This window comes from Humulus lupulus, chromosome 2, assembly GCF_963169125.1.
Source record: "Humulus lupulus chromosome 2, drHumLupu1.1, whole genome shotgun sequence".
Lineage (NCBI taxonomy): Eukaryota > Viridiplantae > Streptophyta > Magnoliopsida > Rosales > Cannabaceae > Humulus > Humulus lupulus.
Genome location: NC_084794.1, coordinates 174,290,620 through 174,298,438, shown reverse-complemented (window position 1 = coordinate 174,298,438; position 7,819 = coordinate 174,290,620).

Genomic DNA, 7,819 nt, shown 5'->3' with positions numbered 1-7,819 from the left:
ATATTCATTTAATGGCGTAATTAAACCATTACGGCCCTCCCGGCCTACTAAACTGCCACTAAACCATATCAGAGAATTCGGGGCATTACATCATTAATCTCTGCATATTATTAATTGTTATGTGGGACTATGTGAATTTTTATATTATATGTGATATATGTTTGAATGGATGGATGTTTATATTGATGATGACAGATTCTTAAGGGTTGTTTATAATGGTGCTTTTGAGTTTAGAAATTGTTTTTAAATTTTCTAGATGAAAAATGTAAGCCATTTTTGGGGCATAGGAATTTTGTAATATATATATTTTTTAAATTTCTTGATGAATTTTTGAGATGGTCCGAGCCCCGAGCCCCAAGTCATGCCCTTACACCTACGCACGCCTGCGCCCCTGCTGGCCCGTGCCTGCCTAGTGCGTGCCCCTACTAGCCCGTGCATGCCCATCATGGGCCCCTGCCAGTCCGTCTTTCCCACACGCCCCTGCCAACCACTGTGCCCAGCCGTGTGCACCTGCAAGCTCCACCCCGAGCTGTGCAGCCTCCACCACCGGACCTGCTTGCTACCGCCCCACATTGGTACACACCTAGGGTTTGTATGATACAAACCCTAATGTGTTGTTACTATAATTATTTTATTTAGTCATTTAATTAAACATATGAAATTGAATTAAAATACTTTTAATTTGGAAATTTCTTTAATTGAAATAATATTTATTATTTTCCTTAATTAAAAATTTTAATTATTCTCTTCCATAATTAAAATTGTTTTAATTAAAATATAAAAAATTAAAATTATTATGAATTTTAATTTATTAAAATTAAATTTTTTAATTTTATTTTTAATTTTAGATAGTCTAGATTACATTTTCATGTATTTTTTTTTTTTTTTGCAAGTGTTGTAATTTTTCTAGAAATACCCAAAAGTTACCAACCCACTTTTATTTACTTATTATAAATGTTTGAATGTGATTAAACTATTTAATATTTTTTTATGCATTATAACATGCCATTCATATACCCATAAAGTAAGCAATTAACGTGCATTACATTCGTGTAGAAACATGCTATTAGGAACGTCTTATATTTTATTATATGTTTATATATGATAATTCATATAATAATAAACTTAGTCTTAATTAGTTATGATGGTAAATCAAAATTAAAGTTGTTTAATTTGTTATATTAGTGAAAAATATTTTATTAAAATAAAAATGATATTCTCTTAATTAAAGAAAAATTAAAATTAGAATTAAGGGCACAATTTTTATTTTTTTCTTAATTGGATTAGTAATTATTAGAATATCATTTGGTAAAAATAATTAAATTTATTTTTACAACTAAATTTAAAAATATTGATTTTGTGAAAACACAATTTTCCAAAATAGTGAGTGGGAGAGGGAGTTATGACAATAAGTCCAATGGTCTCTATTATTGGTTGAACACCAAGAGGCATAGGAAGGACCTCATGTCACCTCCGTTTGTGGCCTCCCTAAGGAAAGACTTCCGAATATGTTTATTTTATCTCAAGGTTGACTTCTCTTATGAGAATATAATTAGTGATGTATTTCAAGTTTGATTGACCCTAATGCACACTCTTGAGTTAAGTCATTAATTGAAAATAATGGGTTACACTACGAAGGTGCATCCAAGCTTTTCGAGCATGACTAGTGCATCTTTACCAAATTAGTGGTAGTTCATAAGTCAAAAGAGAAAAAGACGTTTTTAAGTTTTCAATTATGAAATTGAGATTTGTCTTAAAATTAATTTGAAGTTAGTCTGACCTACCCCAATGTTGGTCCATTAATTTTCAAATTCATTTATTGTGGATTAGCATATGGTTTTTTTTATGTATTTTTATATGTTGCATTCATGCATCAAGTTACCTCCAAATAATATCTGGTATTTATTATATGTTTTGATTAATTATATTTTATTTATTTATTTCCAGCAACAATGGTTAATTCTCTTAATACTAATCAAGGACCTCAAAATGTGAAAGAACTAGTGGATCCTTATGACAGCTACCTAAGTATTTTTCATTTAGACTTCAACAATCTTGATGATTGCTACAAAAACATACACATAGTTCTGAGTAAACTAAAAGTGTATGATGTAATCATTGATGTGCCTCCAGATGAGCCATCAACTTTATCTGATTATGATGATCATAAAAAATCTGTGGATTGGATGAGATCTGATTATTTGGCTCATCATTGCATACTAAAGACTTTGCCTGACGATATAAAATCGAGATATGTAAACCTTTGATCTACATACGAGATATGGGAATGGATCAAAAGAGACTCTTTTGATCACTTGAGAAGTTTGCAAGAAGAAAAGGTAAATATGATTTGCTCATCTCTTTTTAATATATTTGAATAGTTGATTCAAATTTGTATGCCACAAACCAATTTTTTTTGTTTTCAGGAACACATTATTCAAGAAAAGAATGAAATGCGAAAGAGAAACAAGAAAAGGATTGCAGATTGGTAGACCAAGGAATAACTGACATGGAATTTTTTTTTTCTTTTCAATTTTCTATTAAGTTTCTTTCTTTAAATTAGTTATAGAATTCTTTCTAGAAACTATATTTTAGATTCCTTTATTTGATAAGTGAACAGATTTGATATTTCAATTAAATAATAAATTAAGTTGTTATTTTTAAATTATATTTGTTCCACCTATTTCATCATGAGTATAAATGATAATTATGAATTATTCATTATTTTACAAATCATAGATTTAATATGTAAGATATATTATTCTAACCACAATTAAGTGAAACATATATGTGAATTATTTTTTAGATTGACTTGTAATTAATTAGACACATAAAACAAATAAAAGATAGTCTTTTATTGGAACCATTCATTGGTTCTCTGCTTGTTTATATAGTCTATTAATTAAAGTTAACCAAAATACCTTTCTCTAATAAAAGCTCAAAAATCACATAATCGTTTAGCTAATACATAGAGATGTATGTTGAACCTTTTAATGTTCAAAACTAAAAGAGATAATAAATAGTTAGTCAATATTGATTGACATTTATGTTTATTTTTGTTGGATGCAAATAATTCATGCAACATTCAAAGTAAAGTCACTTATAGACTTGTTTGATCTGATCAAAAGGAAGTCTAAACTTGAATTTGGAATTCAAGTAATTTGCATGTGAACTTGGAATTCAAACCCAAATCACATACAACTAGAATGCTAAGCAAAGTTAGTATTTTAGAAATAGAATATAATCATATTAGATAAGATTAAATAGATAATGATTCGTCTTTATTATTTCTATAATTTTAACACTAGTTATACTTTGTACATGTTTGATTGTACAACAACAAAGACTTAAAGTTGGGATTCACAAGTGGTTATGTGAATAAATTGAAAATTTTCCATGAAGTCATTTAGTGAAACAATTTAATAATCATAAAAGATTACAAAAGTGTTTGTATCTCTTAAATTATACTTTAATGAAGCGTGATTATTATAATCACTATATTTTTCTAGTTAAATTGTACTAGAAATAATGACTATAAGTCAAGTAAGCAAGTTACTGATAATTAACAATGATAAAACCAAAGAATGTCACAAATTTTGTAAAGCATTATTGTAGTGGGAGCATTAGTTAGTAACTACTATGTTACAAATATAAATTTTAGTTGTGTAACATCCCAAATTACATTATAAGACTGAGGGCCTTGATTGGGGGGCCAGGGTGGCAAATTATAGAAATTATATGAGTTATATTATAATATGACTAGATATGAATATTTAAGTATATTAAATATGCATGTGGGCCCGTTTTTTATTAAAAGGGCAATATTCGTAATTTGGTCTGTTAGGTGTATATTTGGCATATATGTAATATATGTGTGAGACCACATCATTATGTGGATATATTTGGGTTACTCGACACGAGGCGATCCTAGTGAGCAAGCTAGTGGGAAAGTCACAACGAGACCACTACTTGACTCGGGGTGAGTCAAGGGGTATTTTGGGTATTTTGTACATTACCAGGATTGATCAGGTAATGGGAAACTATTTGAGGATATTAGAAATAACGAGAGTTATGAGACTTTAATTATGATTAACGAGATAAGTGGCAAATGACAAGTTTACCCTTAAGGGCTTAAGAGGGTAAGGCTTAGGCTAAGGGGCAGTATGGTCATTTTGGTGCCAAATTAATGACTTAGTCACTCTTCCCTTCAGCAAAAGGAAACCCCAAAACAGAACTCCCCCTCAACTTTCTCTCTCTCTTGTTAGTCTCTCTTTCTCTCTAATCTTGGTTTGATTTTTTAGGAAATTAATGGAAAACTTAAGCTTGGATTGAAGGCTTGAATTTGGGGCTTGATTAGTTGCAGATAGGAGGACATATTCACAGTAAGCTTCAATTATTGTTTTAAGTGAATTATGCCATGTTTTTATGGTGTTCTTGAGCTTGAAGCTCAAGGTTTTGGATTAGATATTTGATGGAGGTTTTTGAGTGAGTTAATCTTGGGTTTTGATGCTGGTAATGTCTGGGAGATTTAATTCTGGTTTGGGGAATTTATTGGGATGATATTTGGTAAGGTTTTGGCTGAGGAAAAACATAGATTTCTGGGTTCCCTGTTCTTGGGCGCTGCGACTCCTGTGAACCTAGGGCACAGAGGTGGTTCTATCTTGGTAGGCATGCCGCGACCCTCAGGGGCATGCCACAGCCTGTGTCTTGAATTTTAGACAGGGGGCTTCTTGTGTGGGACGCATGCCATGACCCTTATGGTCAATTCGTGGCCCTCCTGGGCAATTTTGGCCATCTTAGGTTTTTAATGACGGGAATTCAAATATAAGGGCTCGGGATCGATCCTACTACCCGGTTTAGTAGAGTTCGATATCTCGGAGGCTAGGATTCGGTTTGGAAGCCTTTATTCCCTCATTATTGATGGGATTCCATATTATGGTTGTGACTAGGTTATCGTTAGGGGCTTGGAATTAGGATCGTGCTCAATGTTCGTTCATTGGTAACCTATTCTTGGACTAAAGGTAAGAAAACTACACCCAGTATGTGATACATGTGATTATGGCTTGGGCCGAATTGTTAAACACGAATATGAATAGGGCATGGATGCCTGAGAATGTGCATGATTATAATTATGCTTGTGACTATTGATTAAGCATGCTGAATGCTTTGTATTCAGATATTTGATACATGACATATATTCGTCTGCATTATCTAATTGAGAAAGGCTTGAATTATCAGTCCAGGACAACAATAGAGCTGAGCGCTGGTCGTAAAGCATTGACTTATCAGTCAATGACGACAATAGCGTTGAGCGCTGGTCGTAAAGCATTGAATTATCAATCAATGACGGCAATAGCGCTAAGAGTTGGTCAAAAAGCATTGACTTATCAGTCAAGGGCAGCAATAGCGCGCTGAGCGCTGGTCGATATGGTTATACTTAACTAGGAGCACATCATACGCTTGACCGACCTATTGGTTGTGGGAAAACTCAGCGCCAATGTAATACCCTACAACCCAGGGACCATTACACTGTGTATTTTAAATAGTGCTAAACTGGTTAAATGAGTCAATTGGCCATAGTGTAACTAAATGTGATTAACGATTTAGGGTTAAATTTTTTGGTCAAAGATACAAACTTTCCACTAAAACGTTTAATGTACACATGGGATCCAAAAATACATTTAAAAGGCTTAATACAATAAAAGAGTTACAACCTACCGATCTAATTGGCAAAATAGGGTTTGACCTTAGTTCCTCTTTAAACCCTCAGCCATGGTGGTCGAGCAGACGCATTTGTACACATTGTCACCTAAGCTCTCCAACTCAAGGATGGTCCAACTTTCTTTTCCCTTTACATGCACCACATAGCACCCGTGAGCCAAGGCTCAACAAGAAAACTTAAACATGCTCATAAGTAGTTAATACATGCTACCAAATCATAATAATCATGCCTAGAAGTAATAGCCTTACTTATGCATGCATTGTAGGGGTTTTATGCCCAAATTAAAACCCAATTTCTTTGTAATCTCATTTATTATCAATAAAAGAATAGAAATCATTTTTTGACTTGGCCAATTACTTTGCTGACATGTTTTATTCTCATGATTAATTGTTTAATATAAACTTCTATTAAATCTTGAGCATATAGCTAATCATATTTATAGAGACGTAATCACAGTGGAATATAAATATGATTATATGTTCAAAAATAAGATAGTCCTAAGATTAGTCAGTGCACATGTTTACACTAACTTTCCAATCTACGATATGTTCTACTTACACATTACAGTGTTATGTTCTTTCCAGAACATTAGCAAAGTAGATAAGATTAGATGTATTTGTTACATCGGAATAGACCGATATTGATAGTTGACATGATAAGTAAACATACTGTTATTATCTATTCTAGTCATATCATATAGTTGACCATAGATCAATTCAATCTTAATTCAGAGGGGTTAGTATTCTAACTAATTGTATTATGTAAGTTCTTTGACTTGTTCGTTACCAGTTTACCCTACGGACTATCCCATACTTATATCTTGGGAACTCGGTAGTATAATTGAGTGGGAGTGTTCATCATAGATATGAACATCTATAGATTTTGATGAAGAAGTGAAACGATGGTTTCCTTTTAGTTTGGTTCAAGGTGTTAAATGATAGAGATCTCATTTTAGTAATTAAATTAGTTTACTGAAATATCATTTAGAAGGAACTAAGTGTTTTAAGGATAAAATACAATGAGGGGTAAAACAGTATTTTAGTCCTATCTCATTGTAGACCGTCTATAGAGGATTGAGTCACAATTATGGTTGTAACAATGGATAATTAATAGCGTATCTATTTTTGTTATAGAGCGTTCTATGAATTCAAGAGTGCAATTCCGAGTCTATAGTGGAGTCACGATGAATTAATAAGTTATTAAATTTATTTGTTAGATTTATGATAACTTATTGGAGCGTGATTTCATAGGCCCATGGTCCCCATTGTACCTTGGATAAAATCATCTACATAGTCTCAATCAATTGATTTAATTATCAAAGTTGACCAGGTCAATTTTGGATAGTTTCATAGAGTTGTGTAATTTTGAGAAGAAAAGAGAATTAGGGCATATTTATTAATTAAGATAAATTGGTATCTAAACTAATAAATAAATTTAAATGAAGGTTAAAATTATAAATAATTAATTTGATAAATGATTTAAATAATTATTTAATTAATTAAACCAATAGAAAATAATACAGGCCTAGATTTTAATCAAATGGGAAATTTCTCGGGCTTAAAGCCCGTGATAATTTTGACCTAGAGCTGTTAATTGGATATTATATTATTAATTTTTAATTAAATAAATTACCTAATTGAGTCTATAAAATGAATGTTAAGAGAGAAGTCAAATGATAAGTTCAGAAGTAAAAAAAAACACAAGTTTCTGATATGTTTTAGATTCTCTCTAAACACAAGTCCTTTCCTAAGCCTCTTTGTTCTTTTCTCTTCTCTCTGTATCTATCTCATGTGCTGAGAATTTCCCACTCTAGTCTAGGTGATTCCAAGGATACTTTGGAAGGCTGTGAAGAAAATTGAAGATCGGTTCAGTTTCTTGGTAATACTCCGCGATAGATATGATACAAGGGTTAGAAAAACTAAAGGAATGACTCTATTATTCCGCTGTGTATAATGTAAGTATACTTGCAATTATTTCTCTTTGAATTCAGTTTTAGAAACATGTTCTAGATTATCTCATATTAATTTGTTTAATGTTAGATCTACATGAAAATAAATAAAGATTCTGTATAAGTTTTCCTAACATTTGACCTCAGAG